This window comes from Pleurodeles waltl, chromosome 3_1 (assembly GCF_031143425.1).
Source record: "Pleurodeles waltl isolate 20211129_DDA chromosome 3_1, aPleWal1.hap1.20221129, whole genome shotgun sequence".
NCBI classification, from domain to species: domain Eukaryota; kingdom Metazoa; phylum Chordata; class Amphibia; order Caudata; family Salamandridae; genus Pleurodeles; species Pleurodeles waltl.
In genome coordinates this window covers 268,129,981-268,153,289 of record NC_090440.1, presented here as the reverse complement: position 1 = coordinate 268,153,289, position 23,309 = coordinate 268,129,981, and positions in this window count along the sequence as shown.

Here is a 23,309-nt window from a genome sequence, read left to right as displayed (position 1 = left end):
GGTTTCTGAGTTTGCCATTAAACGATGTCACATAAACTAGATTTTGTTTGAGTAAAACACCTATTGTGGGTCATGGAAGTAACGCTAGAAGGCTTTACCAAACACAAACACCAGGTTTTTTTTAGAGCTGAGCACTGCAGACCAACATAAAATACAATAAATGTTACATTTCCATCAAGTAGGTTGCTGAGGAAATCCTTTTAGTGCAAAAGTCATGTTTTCTTGCAGTGGAAGTGTCATATGGTATGAGGCTCCTGGACATAATGCAGCAGATCTTTTGAACTATTCAACCAGCAACTAAAAGGCCCAAAGCCATCCATCCCCTATTAAATAAGGGCAAGACTACACATGCTAGACTCTGGCTCATTCCGGTAGACATCTGCAATGTTAGCAGGCAGAAAAGGTGCCTTTTCTGCATTTCTCCCATCGATGTTGGATGCCATCATCAAATTTACACCACAGTACATGTCATTTCCAGAAACCAGCAAATAACTACTAGCCACCAAGCAAGGAGATTCCCTCATGTGTTTAGTAATAACAACTGCACCCATGTGCAATTGGTGCCACTTGCAGCTACTGTGCACACTTTTAGAAATCACAAACAGAATTACCCCATCAATGTCCAGGCAATTGTGGAAAAGACTGTTTACAAATGTCCTAGCAAAGTACCCAGGAAGTGTCCATGATGCTTATATATTCAAGCGCAATGCCATCAATGAGCGTTTTTAAAATGGAAGATATGGAAATGGGCTACTGTTTGGCATGTATCAAAACATACATAAATAAATGTGCTTTTTTTTTAAAGACATGTCATATTACCCCAAATTAGCATCAATAAGTACTTGAATGTGCATATAGTGGTTGCAATGAAACACTTCAGGTAGCCAGGTGTCTACCATTGGGCATCAAGTTTACTACTGTCACATGCAATGCAGCACAAAATATACTTGTCCTATGTGATGTCAAAGTGAGAACACATAAACTATACCTGCACAGTTATTAGTATTCCGTCACTATTCGTGTGCTGATGCATCCAGTGCACTCTATGAACAACACAGACACCCTTGCAACATACTGCAAGGATGTCTGTGTTATGGGGGTGGATGCCCCTTTTTTCATACAAAGTGGAAGAAAATGCTAATTAAAAGAAGCCTGAATTCCTTGATCCTCCGACTACGTGTCCAGCAGATGGTAGTATACACATGCAGACAAAAATACTAGGAATGCAACATCAATGTCTCTGTTATACGTCTGTGTTTGGAATCCACAACACGAAATACAGTTATAGGGTCACTATCTACTGTCTATATGGCAATTTGAGCAGTAATTTGACTTAATGCATGCGAATGGCCTTGACCCACCAATGGAAAATCGAACAAGCTGAAATTTAATGTAACTCCACCTAAAGAGTGGCCATGTGTGAAAGTGAAGTACAAACACACTGAGAGCACCCTAAAGATTGGCTTTGCTGGAGTACTAACTAGCACATCATTTTCTGTTAAATACCCCTGTAAACTAGTAAGACACAAGGGCAAAGCAAAGGTTCACTTAGGACATAATAAGGCCTCACACTTGTTTGATAGTTAGAAACTGACATATCCTTATAAGAAGTAATCATAACCTGTGTGTCATGGCAAGCCATCTTCCTAACCTGATAAGCAACCCCTACACCCACAGACACATAAGAGTATAGTGAGGGACATGTGTTTAGATGGCTGTTAGTTCATGAAGCATCAAGTCATGCCAATAAGTATTGTACTACATTGGTTCTCTGTATAGTTTCTACGACATGTATACCCTACATAAACATATTGCTGTAATATAAACAAAGTTATGTGAAGAAATATGCAATATTGTTAATAATGATCCATGGTCCAAAATAAATAAAATCTGTGTAATCACATATGTATACCTAACCTACAATAACATTTTTCTGGCCATATTTATATATAAGCCAAAGCAATGTATGTGTCACTCAGAATGTCTCTGTTGATGTTACCAAAATACATCAAACACTACATGCCATGTGTTTCAACTAAACAAGACCAAGCTCTAACATATTATTGTATAAATCCCAGTATCCATATGTTGTCACGCTTTCAATATGCTATAAATCTTGAATAGTATTTCATTTCAAGCTGATAAAAAGTCTTCCAAACAGCCATATGTGCAAAATACCCCTTATTTTAACTGTGTTCACACAAACATATCAAATATTAAAATTCAAAATAATACTAGCTTTTTGCTTGTCCAACATATGTCGTTTACCCAGCATTCACATGTAAGTGGTCAACTATTTCTAATATGTTATCTTACATCTTACTTCAGATGATCAAGACAATGCCCTAGAGACATGGATGCTGATGACTCTATTTACAACTCCACCGTATGATCAACAGAAGTGATACAAAGCCGCATTGAGGAAAGCATGCAATGTTGTGGAAAGGATGTTTGGGGTACTGAAATCAAATTTTCGTCACCTGGACCAATCAAGTGAAAGGTGGTTCTGTGCACCCCCAATGGTGAATAAAAAGATCCTTGTGTGTGCTATATTGCACAATATCTGTGTAAAAAAACTAATGTACACTGTGACTTTGACTGTTGAATTAGAGATCAGGATGATGAGGATGAAGATTCCCTTCAGAAGTTGTGCACTCAATGGCAGGAAATGGCAGAAAAGACTGTCTTGTTTCCAATTGTTTTCATAATGTAATCAAAATAAATGTACAACATTAACCACTGTCAATAAATATGTCTGTTTAACAACAAGAAAGATAAAGTAATTTGATTGTGATTGTGTGAATTTCAATCAATTGTGCTAAGTATGTTAAAAAGAGCCTTACACGTATAGATATATGAGTGATGTTATAAAATTATGATAGTAAAAGTGTGTGGAGTGGTTCCTGGGCAATGTCAAACATCTGAGTCATGAGCAAAATTAACTCCAAACATAAAGTGATCTCAGTAGTATAGCTGATATTGTCTCACACTGTCTGAGTAAATAGCTTGTCTATGATACTGGACCACAGTTCATAAATCATCCACAATGTGCATATTATTAACAAAGGATGAGAGGTGATTTATTTGAGTGTATATGTGGAGTGTCCACAACATTTTGCAACAAAGCTCATGTGTTGCAAATAATGTGATATTTAGAAACTATCTACTTCATTTTATTTCTGTAAGACTGTTGTGCTTATTTCATATAGGTGCTGACTGGGCCGTGCGTAGTTGTATTAGACACTGCTTGGTTTATATATGTCTTGGGTGGGGCTTGCGTAGTTCTATAGGGTACTGCTTAGTTCATACAGGCCTTGGGTGGGCCTTGTGTAGTTCTATAGGACACTGTTAAGTACATGCATGTATTGCGTGGGCCTTGCATAGTTCTATAGGACACAGATTAGATCGTGCATGTCTTGGCTGTGCCTTGCGTAGTTCTGTTAGACATTACTTAGTTTATAATTGTCTTGGGTGGGGCTTGCGTAGTTCTATAGAACACGGCTTAGTTCATACAGGTCTTGGGTGGGCTTTGTGCAGTTCTATAGGACGCTGCTAAATTCATACATGTAGTGCATGGGCCTTGCTTAGTTGTAAAGGACACTGAATAGTTTATATATATATATATATATTGCGTGCTTTTGTGTAGTAATATAGGCAGTTGCGTGGCACAAACAATTCTTGCGTGGCTGTGCGTGGGTAAAAATGATGAAAAGCTAAGCAAATCGGCTGGTCACACCGACGAAATGTCGAAACGGGCGTGAATGCATGAAAGGAACATTGTGAACTTTGGTTTCATTTTTTGTTTCTGATTGGTGAATGTTTGAAGAGCTGTTGTAGTTTTAAAAGATTGATAGATTATGGGGGTCATTCTGACCCTGGCGGTCATGGACCGCCAGGGCCAACGACCGCGGGAGCACCGCCAACAGGCTGGCGGTGCTCCCATGGGCATTCTGACCGCGGCGGTACAGCCGCGGTCAGAAACGGGAAACCGGCGGTGTCCCGCCGGTTTCCCGCTGCCCAAGGGAATCCTCCATGGCGGGGGATTCCGACCCCCTTACCGCCAGCCTGGCTCTGGCGGTTTTGACCGCCAGAACCTGGCTGGCGGTAATGGGTGTCGCGGGGCCCCTGGCATGGGCACTGCAGGGGCCCCCTAACAGGGCCCCACCAAGATTTTCAGTGTCTGCCAAGCAGACACTGAAAATCGCAACGGGTGCAACTGCACCCGTCGCACCCCTTTCACTCCGCCGGCTCCATTCGGAGCCGGCATCCTCATGGAAGGGGGTTTCCCGCTGGGCTGGCGGGCGGCCTTCTGGCGATCGCCCGCCAGCCCAGCGGGAAACTCAGAATAATTGCGGCGGTCTTTTGACCGCGCAGCGGTATTCTGGCGGTTCCCGCTTGCCGGGCGGCTCCCGCCGCCCGCCAAGCTCAGAATGACCCCCTATGTAACTTGTCTATTATGTTAGGCAACGGTGTTGTGAACCCCTCGCTTTAGCAGATAAATCGATAGTGGAGTTCTTGATGGGCCTCTTCTCTGTGCAGCTCGGCAGACCAAGGCTCAAAAATAACGTGCAAGAGTGGGTGGTTGGTTGGTTAAGAGCGTGAAAGGACTGATGGATAGGTGTGTAATTGAAAGGTTGGATGGGCGGATGAAAGGGCGGATAGCTGGATGAATGGGTGGATGAATAAATTAATGAAAAGTTGGATGTAAGGATGGATGAGTGAAAGAAGGGAGGGTGGATGGATAAAAGTGTGTTTGGATTGGATAAGTGAAAGATTAGTTGCATGAATGGAAGCAAGGGTTGATGGCTGGAAGAGAGAGTGAATGGATGGATGAGTGAAAGGGTGGATGCATGATGAGAAAGGGTGGCTGGATGGATGGGAGGAATGAAAGAGTAGATAGATGGATGAAAGGAGCGATGGGTGAGTGAAAGGGAAAGTAGAAGAATGGATGAAGCGATGGAAGGGTAAGTGAAAGGGTGACAATGAGAGAATGCATGAGTGAGTGAGTGAGCGAGTGTGTGAAAAGCTGGATGGCTGAGTAAAAGGGAGTTTAGATGGATTGAATGAGTGAAAGGGAGGATTCACAGAGGGATGAAGTGGAAGGGATCGATGAATGGATGGAGAGAAAGGATGGTGGATGAGAGAACAGATGGATGAATGAAAGAGTGGATGAGTGAAAGGGAGGATGGATGGATGAAAGGGTGTATGGATGAGTGGAAGAATAGATGAATGAAAGGGAGGCTGGATTGTTGAAAGGGTGGATGGATGGATGAGTGAAAGGATTGACAGTGAGTGAAAAGATGAGTAGATGGATGGATGGATGAGTGAAAGCATGGATGGATGAGTGAAAGCGTGAATGGATGGATGGATGAGTGGTTGAGTGGAAGGATGAGTGAACGAATGGATGCTTGAATGGCTGAGTGAAAGGGTGGATGGATGAGTGAGGGAGTGAAAGGGAGGATGGATGAAGGCAAGGATGGAAGGATGGAGTGAAAGGGTGGCTGGATGAATGGATGGATGTATGGATGAAGGATGAATGACTGAAAGGATGACTGATGGATGAATGACTAAAAGGATGGCTGGACGGATTAATGAACGGGTGGATGGAGAGATAAGTGAATGGATATATGGATGGATGGATGGGCTTGGAGATAGATGAATAGGTTTGGATATGGATGGGCAGATGGGCTGACTGGTAAAAGACTGAAAAATAGATTAAAGAATTAATGGATGACAGAACGTAAAGGTGAAATTGTGGATATCAGCAGGTGAATGGATAGATGCTTGAATGCAAGAGACATGAGAGTTTTCTGCAGATGGTTGTGGTGCCTGCTTGGTGCCATAAGAGCTTTGCTTCAAAGTGGGGGGTATTTTAATTTTTAATTTTCTGGCTGCTCCCTTTGTGTTAAGTGTTTGTAAATTTTTTCTGTATTTTCCGTTTGTTATGTTTGTGCCTCTTAAAGTGTTTTATGTCTTAAACGTTTTGTGTATCTGTTTGTGGTACTGTATGAGGTTTAGCTATCTATGAGTTTTAAGGGGGCATTAACTTCATTTTTTTAGGCAGATATAAGGTGCGATAAGAGGATGTCTGGTAAGGGGAGAGGACGCAATTTTGAGAAGAGTGAGGATGGTGCCTTGATTTGGATGAGTGTGCACTACATTCCCCTTATGCTTAGGGATAAAGGGAGGGTCAGCCAAGGTTACCCAAGGAAGAAGCTCAATTTCTGCTGGGAGCAGATAAGAAAGCACCTGCTGTCTGTGCACCAAATACAGTATCGCTGGGCAGATGTGGTATTCTTTGAAGCGAACTTACTGGACCTACTGGGGCTGGAGGTAGTTGGACCTGTAGGTATGTATCCTATTACTTACATTATAACTTTATGTGGTTGATCCAAATGTTTCATAGATTGAAGATTTATGATCGGTATTTTCATTAAACATGCATGGCTAAAATATGGCTTTCAAAGAATGACAGAGATAAAGTAGTATTTTGCTGATACAAATCCATTTACGAAAGTGGCAAATGACATGTGCAAACTATAACAATGCAATATAACACTGGAGGACAGATGGATCTTTTTTTGACGGAAAGAAATGCAACCAGAAAATTAGCTGTGTAGGGCTGTGTCAAATGGTTAGGGCATGAAAGTGCCATATTTAGCCAGATATGATGATGTCCTGATTACTTCCTGTCCTGGCACACACACTGCTGGCTACAGATAATGCAGGCACACTTGTACCATGGTCCAAGGGTGCCTGTGGTACACCAAGGATTGCTTTTGTGCTTGTGGGGCCAGCCTACCTGCACAATAGATAATCCTTATAGGCATTTCATTCTTACTAAGGCCCTGATTTATACTTTTTTTGTGCTGCATTACTGTCATTTAATGACGCAAAAATATTTCGTAAGGGTTGCCTTGCATTATGCAGGGAGAGACAAGTGCAAGGCAACCCAATCATATAGAAATTGATGCCCCTAGATGTTGAATCTAATGTTTGTTTTCATATGCATTGGTTCCTGTAGCTAAAAATGTCCTACTTCATAATGGCATTCAACAGAGATCATGATCAAAGTCTATATAGCTGAGTATTTCAAATTATATATGTGCAATTACATTTTATACATCATTATCTTGCGGTTGATGTAATGATGTGTATAAAATAAATGTAGCTTGATGTCTAACATACCTACATATGACAACTTTCTGTTATCTATAATTTCAGGCAGACGAGTAACGTTTGCTGCTGGAGAAATTTCAGCTCTGGTCTGAGTACTGAAGGTAAGTCTCAGTACTCCATTTCTTTTCCAATCTTACTACATGAGTGTATACGAATTGTATTTTCAAATAAACTAAGTTACTACGAGTGTGTGTATGACCAACATTCCTAACACTGACAAGTTGTCTGCACCATTATTAATTTATGTCTATGTTGAAACTCAACATCACATTTGAAATTCAACATGCAATAGGTGTAATGTAATGTATCTTTTTGGAAGTATGAGCCTAAGTGTGGGTAACTACAATCCAGTCAGTCCATCTGCATAAATATTAAGGTATGTGTTAGGTCCCACCACTCAAATGTCAGCACAGTGAACGAACCCCTTCTTCATTGTGCATACGCACCTCTAATGCCATATGCATGTCTTCAATGTTACCATGTACAAACACTTTCAATCCTTAAGTATTTTAATATTACAGTATGGGTGCTTTTTTCACATCACATAATCTGACACATCATATTAGTTATGTTTCATATTTTCATTGACTTTTGAGTGTCTATGTTAGAACTTGGTTGCCTAAAGCAAAAACTTGTTCCGTGAGGCAACTAAATATGTCAATATTTCACAATAGCGATTACAAAAGAGCATTGAAGAGAAACACAGAATGGTATGCTATTACACTGTATTTCAAACTTCAATAATATTGTTATTGTGCCTCATGTTTACCTACTACTAGGGATGTTTTACTTTGTATAATGTCATTAGACACACAGGGGGTCATTCTGACCCCGGCGGTCCAGGGTTGGCGGGAGCACCGCCAACAGGCTGGCGGTGCCCCGCAGGGCATTCTGACCGCGGCGGTTTGGCCGCGGTCAGAAGAGGAAAACCGGCGGTCTCCCGCCGGTTTTCCTCTGCCCAAAATAATCCTCCATGGCGGCGCAGCTCGCTGCGCCGCCATGGGGATTCTGACACCCCATACCGCCATCGGACCAGGATGGCGGTATGGGGTGTCGTGGGGCCCCTGGGGGCCCCTGCAGTGCCCATGCCAATGGCATGGGCACTGCAGGGGCCCCCGTAAGAGGGCCCCACTTTGAATTTCACTGTCTGCATTGCAGACAGTGAAATTTGCGACGGGTGCAACTGCACCCGTCGCACCTTCCCACTCCGCCGGCTCCATTCAGAGCCGGCGTCCTCGTGGGAAGGTTGTTTTCCACTGGGCTGGCGGGCGGCCTTTTGGCGGTCGCCCGCCAGCCCAGTGGAAAACCCAGAATCACCGCAGCGGTCTTACGACCGCAGTGCGGTATTCTGGAGGGGGGAACTCTGGCGGGCGGCCTCCGCCGCCCGCCAGAGTTAGAATCACCCCCACAGACATCTCAACTGGGAGCACTCTAATATAGCATGTAAAACAATGTGTACACATGACCTGCAGTGCTACTTCTTGGTAGCAAATGTTCAGTACACATCATGAACAAAAGGCAATATTTCTGTATGTATGAGTTAAGAGGCACTGAAAAACATTCAAGGCCAGGTTAAGCAAGGTATTGCGTTGGCCTTGAATTAAGCATTATACCAAGCAACATAAGGCCACCTTGCATGGCCATCCATTGGTAGGTAAATCAGGAGAAGCACAAGGCATTGCAAGTTGCTGCCTTGCATTACTCTGTCCTGGGAGGGCGTTATATGGATGGAGCATGGATATCCCATCCATCCACCCATGGTTTATGGATCATTTCAAGATTTAACAAGACTGGTATCAAAATATTATGCCTTCCCAATGGAGGCAAAACAAGGAGAGACATCTTTAATTCTCCTCGTTGTTGCTGCAGAATGAGTAAAAAGCCTCTAAGGATTGCTTTGTGCAGGTATGTGTCCCTTCCTCCGGATCCAATCCTGGCTGTAATGCAGGCACCTTGGAGCATGGGGGATTGTTGGTGCAAGACAACACATAGTGCACCAGGGCAGTGAGAGAGCTGGAATACACCAGCTCTTGCCAATTCCTGCCCTCTCCACTTGATACAGTGCAGCACAGCAATTATCTTAATTGTTTGCATGGTACTTTGTCAATAATGATAAATCTGGCCCTTATGTTTTAAATAACATTTCGATTTTGATGGATGGATATATGTGGGGTGTACCATGTTTACGATTCATGTTGGAGTGTGAGCCAGAGTTGGTTAAATATCTGTGAAGGGTGTGTGTCAGTGATGAGCATATACTTCACCACACATGGCTAGACAGTACATCATGGCATATTTATTACATGGAATCACTGTTGATAAGTCCCATCTACTTATGACAATGTAAGTAGGATGAATACTGCTACCCTTCCTGTAACTTGATATTGCACTCCAAATGTAATGTTCCTAGACGTTTCAAATGTATGATCTGTCACTGTTTATGAAATATGGTAATAGGAGTTGCAGGTGTAGAACCTTGTGGAGTTATAATGCATATCTGGATCTATTTTTTGTTGTATTATTCTTGTCTAGCACATATGACAACTGATGAACAGAAAACAATCTGAGCCAGAAAGGCACATTCACACTGGATTCGATAAATAGCCAGGGGTCCTGAAAAACCGGCCAAGGCCTATGATGCACAAAAGGCAGTAAGAACATGGGATGCCTCACATATTAGCCAGCAGCAAACTACATCAACCTGACAAACAATCCCTCGTGGGAGAAGGAAGCCACCATCCACCCAAAAATGCAAAGTTGCAGTATAAGGACCCAGACAGCACCAGGAAAAGTGAACGTAAAAATGGACTGTTGATGTACAGACTTATGATGAAACAACTAAAGGTTGTGGAGGCAACAGTTGAAACATTGACAGGCACAAGAAATAGCTAGTGCAGAATAGTAAAATGCTTCATGGATGAAAGGAGGCACTGTACACAATTGCTCAGCAAATTTAACAATGATGCTGACTCTCCCTCTAGTTGTATCCTTCCCTAGTTCTAAATTTGTTAGTTTTATAATGACTAGTTATGTAGGCCCTTATTTATACTTTGTGATGCAAAACTGCGCTAACGCAGTTTTGCGTCAAAAAGGTTAGCGCTGACTAGCGCGATTTTTTAATGCTACTCAGGTGTCAAATTTATACTTTAATGTTGGGTGGCGCTAAAAAATGCTTAGAGTCATTTTTTCCCACGTTAACCATTGTATCTTGTCGGAAGGCAAAATGACATTCATGGAGGAAAAATTACTCTAATACGGTTTACGGCATGGAAACATGTTACAAAACAGAAATGCACCATTTTGCTAGCAATAGCTTGAAAAACAGATGCTATTGGAGCAAACAGTGCCAAGAAGCCCCAACATGGATCCCAGAAACCAGGAGAGACCCTAGGGAGACCCCATTCAACCAGGAACTAGCCAGCAGGACACAGACAAGATCCAGGGGAGGGAGAAAAAACATCAGAAGTGTCATTTCAGTGCAGAGCAGCATGAAATACTGGTGAGAGAGGTGACGGAGCATCAAAATCAACTCTTCGTCACCTCTAAATTGCCAATTGGAAGGAGAGAGGCAATATGGCAGCAGATTGTGGATAAGATCAACAGTGTGGCAGAGGTTAGGAGAACTGTGACTGAGTGCAAGAAACAGTGGCATGACTGCAACAGAAGAACCAAGGAAAAAATGGCACAGAACATGAAGGCAGCACTACAAACAGGAGGTGGGAGTCCAGCACCGCAAGAGGACATGGATGAGATGAAGCAGATGGTTGCAGAGGTCATCCCGGAAGAAATCGTCACAGGGATACAAGGACAGGACAGCGCAGAATACCAGGAAACACCACAAACGCAGGGTAAGTTGAATGGGGGAAATATATGCATAAATGTCAAGTGCAAGAAGGGGGAGGCACATAGGGGGTCATTCCGACCCCAGCGGGCGGCGGGCGCCGCCCGCCAAAAGACCGTACCGCGGTCAAATGACCGCGGCAGTCATTTTGACTTTCCCGCTGGGCGGGCGGACGACCGCCAAAAGGCCGCCCGCCCGCCCAGCGGGAAAGCCCCAGCAACGATGAAGCTGGCTCCGAATGGAGCCGGCGTAGTTGCTGGTGTGCGACGGGTGCAGTGGCACCCGTCGCGATTTTCAGTGTCTGCTTTGCAGACACTGAAAATAAATCCTAATGGGGCCCTGTTAGGGGGCCCCTGCAGTGCCCATGCCAGTGGCATGGGCACTGCAGGGGCCCCCAGGGGCCCCACGACACCCGTTCCCGCCAGCCTCTTCCTGGTGGTGGGAAGGGGGTCGGAATCCCCATGGTGGCGCTGCTTGCAGCGCCGCCGTGGAGGATTCCCTGGGGCAGGGGAAAACCGGCGGGAAACCGCCGGTTTCCCTTTTCTGACCGCGGCTTTACCGCCGCGGTCAGAATTGCCCCTGAAGCACCGCCAGCCTGTTGGCGGTGCTTCCTCCGTCCCCGGCCCTCTGACCGCAGGGTCGGAATGACCCCCATAGTACTCACACAATACATGTCAAAGGAGCACAGAAGGATACAATGCACATTAAGTAAGTTGCACCATGCCAATGTAAGCTTACCCAGGTACCTACGCCTTGGGAGTGTCATGCACCATTGAAACATACACAACCTGTATATATTAAGAACACCAGACCTAAATACCTACATGTACAAATGCAGCACATGGGATGGATGGCATGTATAATCACTGTGCCACTGGATGTGACATCACAGTATCCCTTGCATGTAGTCACATTAACATCACTAACATGACCAAGACCTCAGGGACCAGGTAGTCAGGCAACACAATTCCTGGGGTAACTACATAGTTGCTGTAACAGTTTGCAACAGCCTTGCCTCATTGTCCAAACGCATGTGTTGTGCATCTCACAGCACACTAGTCATTGCAACTGTCCCAACAGTACCCAGGCGTGTGCCGGTAGCACCACCACACTTAGACAACACATCCACATGAGGCAGCCATCCCTATATCACGCAGTCAGGGTGTCCCCTGTGTGCATGGAACAATTAACTCAACAGGTGCTGGGGGAATAACAGGCTGGACTGGTGTAATTGTTAACATGCCAGTACCCAGACCAGCTAAACTGAAGTTGTGTTCATCCACACATCTTGATGCCGAACTGAGATGTGCCACTACAGAAAATGTGTACCACAGACAGCAAACAGTAGGTCACAACAGTCACAGGGTGAGCCAACAACTATCTGGATGCAACCATGTCATACACATGGGAATGGGGAAATAAACACACACATAAAACACATGGGGTATGGCTGTCACATAATGGTGGTTAATTCCACATCCATAGCTGGGGATGGTGCATGGGCAAGCCGGTGTTGGTAAGATTGCCAGTGCAGTGTACCTATTGCACTTGGCTGTATGAGTCACACGTTTGGATGGTGGCTGGTAATATGTCTTCACATGGTAGCTCTGTGGGGCACTCACTAGACATTATAGATTAATCAAACAGTGTCAGTACCAGTTGTGGCCTTCATTTGGGTGTAACAGGACACACTGGACTCAACCCTGCAAATCAGGCAGTGGAAAGGGCATAGGGCCAACGAATGGGACACCCTGTACTGCCCATGCTGAGTGCATGGGCTGTGCAGGGGCACCCAGAGCCACACCACACCATTTCACCAACAACCATTTCATGGGAGTTACACAGCCATGCAAAGGCTGGAGGAAATTTGGAAATATACCTGGAGGGTAGTGTTGAACGTACCACTGGTCTGGTGTCACAGGACAGATGCCGTAGTCAAATTTCGATGCTGCCTCAGATAAGTGGAATATTGGAAACTTGAGGTAGGGCCAAACCTATTACGCCAGCCACAGGGGTGGCATTAGCAGGGTGCAACGAGGAGGAATACATTTTTACCTCCTTCATTTCAGATTTTCCAATGTGTGCTGCATTCTGCAGCATGCCTAGGAACAGCAAATGGCAGAAATGGTTGTTTATGAGCGTAAAGATTGTTCCTTTATGCACATTAACAATCATATGTAAATGACGATTTGGCTCTTCTGAGTGTGCTGCATTCTACAGTTCACACAGAAGTGCCAAAGCGCCATTGGTGATTATTAATGTGCATGACGGGACACTTTCATGCACATAAACAGTCACACCCCTACAAATACATCCTTGCACGATGATGCAAGGATGTCTGCTATGATGATGGCAGCTGAATCTTGCACCAGCAGGGGGGACAACACAGGAGTGCCTCGTATTCACTTACATACGGTGCATTCTTGTGTCACCAAAGTGAAGCAGTGTGGAGCTCATTATTACTACACAGCACCATGCTGCACCACATATACATCAACATGGGCCTATTATGACAATGATCCTCAAATAGAAAGTTAGTGACATGACTTGTCAACTGCCACAACATAAATAAAATGATTTTACACCATCTCGTTGCAGAGGGTGATGGCTCCCCTCCAGATTTGCCTGTCCTAGAGTACCCTGATGACCTGTATGACTAGCTGGCAACTATCAGCCAAGAGACCCTCCAAGAAGTCCTTGTGAACATGCAGACACCACCTCCAGTCGCAAGGAAAAGTATTTAATTAATATTGAATTAGCAGACATCCCACAGGCCCCACTTAGCACCCAAGAGCATCACCTACCAGCACCAACACTGCAGAGGACTCTAAGGACACAGGTACCAGTTTTGAGAGGACAGTGGTAGGTGTCCAGCAGGAGCTGGCCAAGGACGTGCGGGTGGGGATGCAAACTACGGCAGCCAGCCTTGGGGGGATCCAGACGTGCATGGTCACGGCAACATAACAGACTGCAGCCACCCATAGCACACACTCCCCAATGCATGGAGTCCAGGAATGTCTGAGGGACATAGCTGCTGCCACAACAACTGCCCTCCCAAACTGGCAGCAGTGTGCCTGAGGAAAATAAGGGCTCCATGCACCGGGAACTGGTCTCCCTCAGGGCAAACATGGCTGCCTACCACAGTGATGTTGCAGCTATACTTAAAAAACAGCAGCTCTTCCTTGCTGTTGTGATGCCATATGTAGTGCCACAGATGGCAGCTGCCGGGAATTGGGAGTCCACATCTGCAACCACTGAGGTGTGTGTGGCCCCATCTACTTCCCCACTACCACCATCAAGGGTAGGGGAGGCACCACACACATCGGAGGATGAAGATGTGGAACAGATGATCTTCACCCGTAGGAGTTCCCGGTAGCATCAGCGCATGCCACATGGGCAGTGTTTACCTTAATCCTGTGCTTGACATCATGCCAGTGTTGGCACTTTCCATTTGGTAATTTATGTTCGCCTGCACTGAAAGACACTTTACCCAAGCATGTCCCATGACATGTCCCTCAACTCTGGACTTGTGCAGTGTCCCAATTGCCTGGACATGGTATATACTTAGCACTTTTACACTTGTAAATAAACACCACGTACAAAACTAGCATGTTTATGTGTGTTGTTACAATTCTACTATGCCTAGTATTTATGATGTGTATAACATGTCTCAAGTCACAGAGTGTTAGCACAAGAGTGCACGAATATGTGGGCACATATCTAAGCACATGGTACCTACATGTTGGAGGTCGATGTTGGCCTCATCCCCTACAAGCAAATCACAGAATATGTTATACATATTGAACACATGTATGATACACCCACTACATACTGCAAGAATGGGTGTGAAACAGTAATCAGACAATGGGCCTGATTACGACCTTGGAGGATGGGATACTCCGTCACAAATGAGGCGGATATCCTGCCCGCCATTTTACAAGTTTCATAGGATATAACGGAACTCGTTATATGACAGACGGGATATCCGTCACATTTGTGACGGAGTATCCCATCTGCCAAGGTCGTAATCAGGCCCAATATCATCAGCTGGGAGTACCAGTAGAACACATTGGTGTGAAACAGAGGGACTCAAACTCATCCATTATTGCGACTGCTCAGTTTAGCAGGATAGGAATGATATGTAGGCTGTTGTAATATGTCCCACAGTGCCCAACATTCCAAAACAAAACCCATACAATGTCAACTGAATTCACACACCTATCCTGTCCTATACATGGTTACCATAGCCAGCTTGGGTGGTAGGAACACTGAATGTCAGATGCACAGGTAAGTAGATGTGCTGTAGCTGCCAATGTGACAGCTCAGTCATAGGGAGGTGTAGGGATTTGGATGCAGCACGGAGTCCCCAGGAAAACACACAACTTGCACTGTACACCTATGGGAAGACCCTGAGACCCAAGCATATGGCACATGAAGTAAGGGAGTACCCAATAATTTTTATCATGATTATTATATCAATAAAACAATAGTAATTAACACCTATCCTAATCTAACCTATACTAACTATACATAACCCACAACAGACCCTAACTACTCTGTGCTACACTTACCTTACACATTTAACAACACACTCTAAACATTCACCCCTCACTCCCTTTATATCACAGGACATATGAAGGACAACATACACTAAACAAAATATTTACTAACTATGACTAAACAAAGATATTTTTTTTGCATTTTTCTAATACTTTTTTAAAATGTTTAAATTTTTTTTTATAAACATGTAAAAGACCCAACATCACCACCAACCACCCACCCACAGAGGAAAACATTGAGATTAGAAAACCCACCCCAAACCTAATTATCCTAACTAACTCCCTAATACCCACAAAAAACCTGGAAAAAGAGGAGGGAGGGGAGTGAAATTGGGAGGAGTGACATAATGCTATTCAGAGGTTGGCCCTTTTCAGTCTTTTCTTTATATTCTTGAGGGCCATGCTATTCTTGGCCACCTCCTTCTCAATGGAGTCCAACTTTTGGAGGACCTGTTGTACATCCCTCTGAATATCTGTAATGGCACTCATGCCCATGGCAGCAAATGTGGTTGGCTGTGTGATGGTACTTGTGGGTGCAGCAACTGGAGCAATATTCATGTTGGCAGCTGTGGGCCCCTGCACAGCTGTGGCACTTGGTACGGCCTGTGTGGGCAGTGTGGGTCCCACTTGGCTGAATGCCTCCCAGTGTGGGTCACTCTGAGCGATATCGGCGTGCTATCCTCCTGAACCCAGATTCCACTGCCAATATGTGCCTATAGTGCACTGCCCTCTTCTGAAAGGCACAGAGTTGGTCGTTATTCATGTTGGCAGCTGTTAAAATGAGACAGGCAACCATCAGTGTCAGCATTGTGTGGAGTATGTACAGTGAATTAGCTTACTATCTACATCAAATAGCACATGCACTCCTACTCACAATCCAGATGATACAATGGCCCTGATGGGTGAAACGACAATGCTGCCTTAGCAGCATTTCCCTTACACCATAGCCATCCACAACAAGATTAGGTAACAAACTAATTTAGATCTGCTTAGACTTTGCACCATGTGTGACAATGCTGAGGCAGCATCAAAATCACATTGATCAGGGCCACTATTCCTCTTCACATGTGTCAAATTTTCTAACATACATCACCTGAAATGTAATGCTGTTATTGGGAGTATGGGATGCTGTTGTTTACCATAAGGGTTCAGTGTTAATAGGTACATATGCAAACATGATCAAAATGACTGTCACCCTACACTGTGAGCATCACATCTACCTACACATGTGTTAATCCCATCCCCTGTGCCTGATGGGGTAGGACCATGCAGATCAACAGCTCAACCGTCCAGGTCATCCATCAATGCATGTCCACTCATACACTGAGTCAGGGAGTGAACCATAATTTAGCTGATGACAAAAATGAAGCTGGTATCCAAAGGTCTATCACTTCTACATCCATGTGTCCATGTGTAGACACCCATCAATACCTGATCAGGCAATACCATTCCTCAAACACCCAGAACCATGCCAGCACACAATTGAACTTGACCTGCATGCACGCCTATTAAATTCCATATAGTTGTCACATAAGTGGACTACAAAATTATTGGTACCATGCTGGGGGACAAATGCCCACACAATCCTACATGTACTTTACAATACAGGGATGCACTAATTTGTGTCCAAAATGGTGCATCACTGAGTTGTTGGAATGACGGTGTGTTCCAGTGCCATTATACACACAACGGTGTACATTTAAGTCACATAAAGAGCTACATGTGGCTTGTCATCACTTTGTTTACACAATGCTGGCCATTGAGCACCAGAAGCCTCACAAGATATGACTCTCTTCACGTGTATGGGGAACCACTTAAATGTGACACAGTGTCACCATTCAGACTACTTTGAATTCTGATAATTTTACAGCTCATCACTTCTAGCATTGGGTGCTAAACTCATGACTCACTCACACTAAACACTTCAACACTACACAGGACAGACAATATCACACTTACTGGATACATCTTGGTCCTCAAATCCTGCCACCTTGCCTATGGTGTAGGGGGGAGGTCCACCTGAAATATATGGATTGAAAATCATGGTTAGTATCACATCACTGTCACTACTAGTGGACAACATATGGCTGTATGTGCTATTTCAGAAGAGTGAGGAAATCATCTAGGTTGTGGACAGTCCAACAGACACACCACTGCAAACTCACAATGAGACTGTCAGTCTGGTGAATGAGAGCCATACATCTGCACTCTTACACTGTGCTTGAGACTCATGCAGGGCTACACCCTGCAAAAACCATGTGCTCCCAATCTGTAGAAGATGGAACTCCATGGAATGAGGGGGGACTGGGTGACAGATAAATGAGAAAACCCTTGTGCTCTGCAAGACAGCTGATTCATGTATTCTGGCTTGTCCTTTGTGGAGGACAAGCAGCTAAATAGTAATTCTGCAATTTTCATACATTGAGTAATCCATGACAGATGTTTCACAGTTGGGTGATGGCATCAAATGGCCAATTCCCAGTGCCCACTAAGGCGGGTATTCCTCTTTTGCAAACATAATGGCAGGGATGATGTATGTGAAAATCTGACATTATTGCACCATACATGGATTGTCGCACCTAATTATCACAATCTACTTACAAATGGCATGATGGCAGTGTCTTGGCTTATCATACATGACACAATTCTGGGCACCGATGTTGCCATGGCCCCTGAAATGTGTGACTTAGTGATGGATGTACATGACTCGCCTAACTTCTGACTTGCATTGTTAAAATGTTAGTATATGTGAAGCCCATGTCTATACTGACACAGTGACACTTCATTCTGGTTGCATGCAACCTGTCCACAAGCATTGCATGCAGCATGCCAACACATCTGCTACTGTCATTCAAGTGAAGTGAACAGTGATTAGTTAGCCAAAGGGGTACTCACCAACAGGGCCACCAATCCCTACACCAACATGGTCCAGAATATCCTACTCCCTTGCCACAAGATCAGCCCACTGATGCTTCAGCTGATGGTCATTGCGACTGCTGTGGTACACCCTTTTCAGGTGGTAGAGCACCTTTTACCACCGCAGTTGCCTTGCCTCCGTAGGGTAGCCCTGAATCAAAAGGCCACCCATCTCTAGCACCAATGGGAGGTAGTGGGCTACCAGCCAAATAAATCCTCCCAGCTCCTCCTCCCCCATTCTGGCCTTCCTCCCCTTGCCAGACATTGCACTGGGGTACAGGTAGAAAACATGTAAAACAATAATATTGAGAAACAGAGATAATGAAAGGAAACTTAACACCCAAAAATTCACTAACCCAACTAACCCACCTATAGCACTAACCCAGACAGACACCCCACAGCACAATTAGAATGTAAAGTATACTAGACACACAAATTAACAAACACTAGGATAAATGACAATCAAATACCACAGTAACACAACAGGTAGGACAACACAAGATACACTAACTAACAAGAAGACACCACCAACTCCAAAACATACCCACTGTACCATGCCTCTAAACAGGATATCCTATTACATCACTTCCTGTGCCCTTGAGACACGTTTTCTGTCATGCCTGTATTTTTTGGATGCATCTGCTATTTGCGTGAGTATTTCTGAAGTATTACTTACATACGTCTATTTACATTAACGCATTACCCTTATGCGTTTATTTAACAGTAAATTAGCATTGCGATGAGTGGGAAGGTGGAAAACACACTAAGGGCCCATGGGTCATGTACTTTGCGTTTATGGATATTTTCGACGCCTTTTCATCTTTTTTCTTACTCTAATCCTGATTGTGTGATTTTGACATTTGTTTGTTAATGTGCGCACCCTGTATCAACATAAAAATTGTATGTGCTGGGCTGCAGTGTGGCATTCTGTGTATGGACACATGTGGTAGTCCACTGTACAATGTGATTTATGTGTGATTAGTCTGTTACATCAATGTGTGTGTTACAGAATCAACAGCATGCAAATGTCATGTTGTATGTGTGACAACAGAGTAACCACATATGCATGGCAGTCAGTACTATGCAAATGTCATGGTATGTGATTGTTATTTGTGTTCACTTATGTGCTTTGTGTAGTTGTCTTACAGAGCATCACATTTCATACAACATTCACAGCTCAGGGATTGTTAATGATGGTTGATGAGTGCTATTTGGCATATGCTACCTGTAAAATGTCACCATATGTTGATCTTGAGTATATGGATGACGTGTGGAGACTACACATATGTCCGACATTTGCACATCTTTGCTACATACTGTGATTGACACACTCTGCTTACATCCCAACCATTCCATGTATTGAACACAATGGACAGTTGAAAATCATAAAATTTTGCTTTGTAATTACAACTACTTTGGGGTGGACCTGCAGCCCTAGCTTTATAGGTTCACACCCATTCTGATGTGCATTCCATAGACATGTCTTTGCAAAGTTTGAGGTTATGTGTACCCTGTGACAGGATTGGGCCCCATGGCAGTGGCAGGAGTGATTTCCATGGATGTACTGTGCATGCTCCATTTCTCCCATTGCTTGTCATAACTGGGCTAGTCATGTTGAGCATTGTCACCAATGATGTCCCACCTTGTCATTCATGTTCCATACAGCCATTGCAACTCTCACACTGAGTTGTGTTAGTGGTGTGTTCAAACATTACAGTCTCACCATATTTTGACATCCACTGTCTCATGTGTGGGCCTCTTATTTAGGTAATTTTTATACATGTAGTTGTTGCGTGTGATGGACTATTGTTATACAAATTAGCAATGTGGATGTCATTATTATGTTGTGGTCCATAAACTGTGTCCTTCAGTTGTCCCAAGCAAGTGATGAGGCTAATTGTGATGTTTGTGATGGTAGCAGTTCACTCTTCTGCTTCACATGTGATGTTGCTACAGTACTCTTCAGATATGTATTTGTGACATGCTCCTTGAGGTTAGACTCATAATCATAAGGTATATGTTTACGAGATTGAAGACACCAAAGCCAAGATTGTGTGAATGAGTGAGATGTTTATTGACAAAATTTACAAGGTGATTATGTGAAGAAGTCCTGTAGAATGTGCAGTCTGTGGCTTATCCCAGCAGCTGTGTTGTGGTCTTCCCCCTCATTTTCTTCTTCACCATCCTCTTCCTCAAACAGGTCATCAACCTGATCATATAATGGTACATTCATTCGTACTCATATATTGTGCAGGATAGCACAAGTCAATATGATCTTGCAGACCATTTGTGGGGCATATAGGAGGCTGCCTCCTGTGATGTCTAGGCACCTGAATCTGGACTTCAGGATGCCACATGTCCTCGCCACAATGGTCCCTGTCCTCCGATGTCCCTCATTATGTGCACGCTTTGCTGCTGTGCTTGGGTGGTGAAATAGGGTTATTATCCATGGCTATATGCCATAACCCAGATCCGCTGCAAAAGATTACAGGAGAAATTTGTTGTGAGGGCTTGCAACAGGTAAGTCATGTAGCATGGCAGTTGATAATAAGATCTGGTTGTGGCTCATATGTGTTTGTGTTTTAGTGTGAGTTCCTAACCTTGTGTGATCTTTCCTCAGCACTAGGTTGTTGGACATGACAATCTTGTGTTTGGGTCGAAGACCTAGAACACTTGATTTGGATTCCGCACTGAAAGTCATTATGTATGTACCATGCGTTGTGTAGTGCACCTTTGTATCAGTGTGCTATCACTAGAGGGGACATGACACATCCTCACAACACAATGGGGACAGATAGGGTGGTAGCATGGTAGCACTACAGTGCCTGGACATCCCATCCCTTTTGATATGTCATTGCAGATGATGTGTGACACTTAGGGCCTATGAAATTGATAAGTGTGAATGCACAACATGTGTCCTAAATTGGCAACATTTCAACTATGCAAGGAATGCCCCATGTGGGACATGTTACTTGGCAACCCTTTGTTGTCCCCTGCACCAGTTGCTCATGTGTAGCTGTGCATCAGCGCTTCCTACTGTCGCGTGGGCTCTCATTATCCTAAATGAGACTACTGGATTTCTAGGTAGCAGGATCGTTCACGGTGTGGGGGACAGAGTCTGACCCACTTGGAAGGACCTCTGTCACCCTAAATCCGGTTTGGCTCCGGCTAACTAGCAGTGCCTCATCTCTCCCAAGGGGAAGGGATGATTTGGCAGCCGAGCGCATGACATCTTAGAATTTCTCAGGGAAGTCGTAGTCACTCAGATCCAAACCAGCTCTCTCATTTACAGTATGATCTCATATACAAATGACAAAGGCAGTTTGAGTTTTATAGATTGTTTTAATAAAACGACTTCATTTTAGATATTAAGGCGTGAGCCGTAATAACCAGAACCATACAACACAGTAGGATTGAAATAGTCACGAGGAGAGTGAAACATAAGAATAACGCTATCATGGTGTTAATAATTTCTACTCTCTCTCAGCTAGTTCTATTTCGAGCACAGCATGTTAAGCTTCTAACTTGCCTTTCTGAATCCCTGGGGAGACATCAGCCCTCATACCTGAGCAAAGGCCTGTGATCTGGTTCAGCATCTGCAACTAGGCAGACAGCGTCTAGTTGTGGTTCCCTGGTCGGAATCTCCCTCTTGCGTGTTTGGGACAAGGAAGTGTTTTTATAACTAACATGTCAGGGTGATCACAAAATGTCCCTACGCAAGAATGCCAAAGACTAAACTCCTACCACGTCTATCGGCAATGTACCAGACTGTATCCTTGACTGAAGCACAGAGTGAACAGGAATGTGTTATGGAGAACTCCAGTGCTGAAGTAGGCTAAACAGTTGATATAAAAAATAAAACAAGACCGTAGAACTGGCTATTTGAAAAATAACAGTACGAAGCCGAATAAAAGCATTTAGAGCAAAGTGCACAGAGGCTCTAAGCTGCAAGCAAAGGAATAAAATACATCCAGGGCAAAATGCACAAAGGCCTAAAGCCTGAAGCTAATGCACAAAGGATACATAAAACTGACCACACTACACTACCCTACACCAGGGTACTTGGCCATATGCCTTGTGGAAGTGAATGTGTCTGTGCTGGACCGTACACCACCCTGGACTATGCTTTGCTTGATGGCCAATTGGCTCTTTCTGAGTGTGCATCTGTGTGCAGCATGCATTTGTGCACATTCATCTGAGTTCGTAGCACAATCTACTTCCTATTTGCAACCTGCATGCTGCACCCCTGGGGTGGTATTTGTTGTTGGCACTTCCTCAGGTTTTAGGGGATAGCCACATGTGAGTCTGCACCTTCATACTAGGTATGTTGTGGTGACAGACCGGCAACGAGAAACATTGTACACCCCTTCCACACTACATACAGCATGGAAGGGTGGCCAATTTAGAATGTTGCTTCAAGTAATGAAGAGATGGTCTTCTGCCAAGATGAACACACAGTGCAGGCCATGACTATGGAACTGTGGGCTATTACATTGTTCCCTTGGTGTTCCTGAGTGGTGGCTAATGTTTGTGTCAGCCATGAGGTGTCCAAGGGTGTGTATCCCATTGTCACAGGATGATCAACATAACTAACAGTGTTTCTCCTATCTTCCTAAACATTAATGTGCATAACTACTGTTGACACATGCACAGTACAGTCTATGGGATGTAGCTCAGCTACTTAGCAAATGTGCCCCTTGGCACAGTGAATGTGAGGTCAGTGATGTCCTGTTGCCTCCTACTGGGTCCCACTATGACATCCATGATCTGCACTGTCTGACTGTGTCTCTGCCCCCCTTAGGCCATTTCTTGTA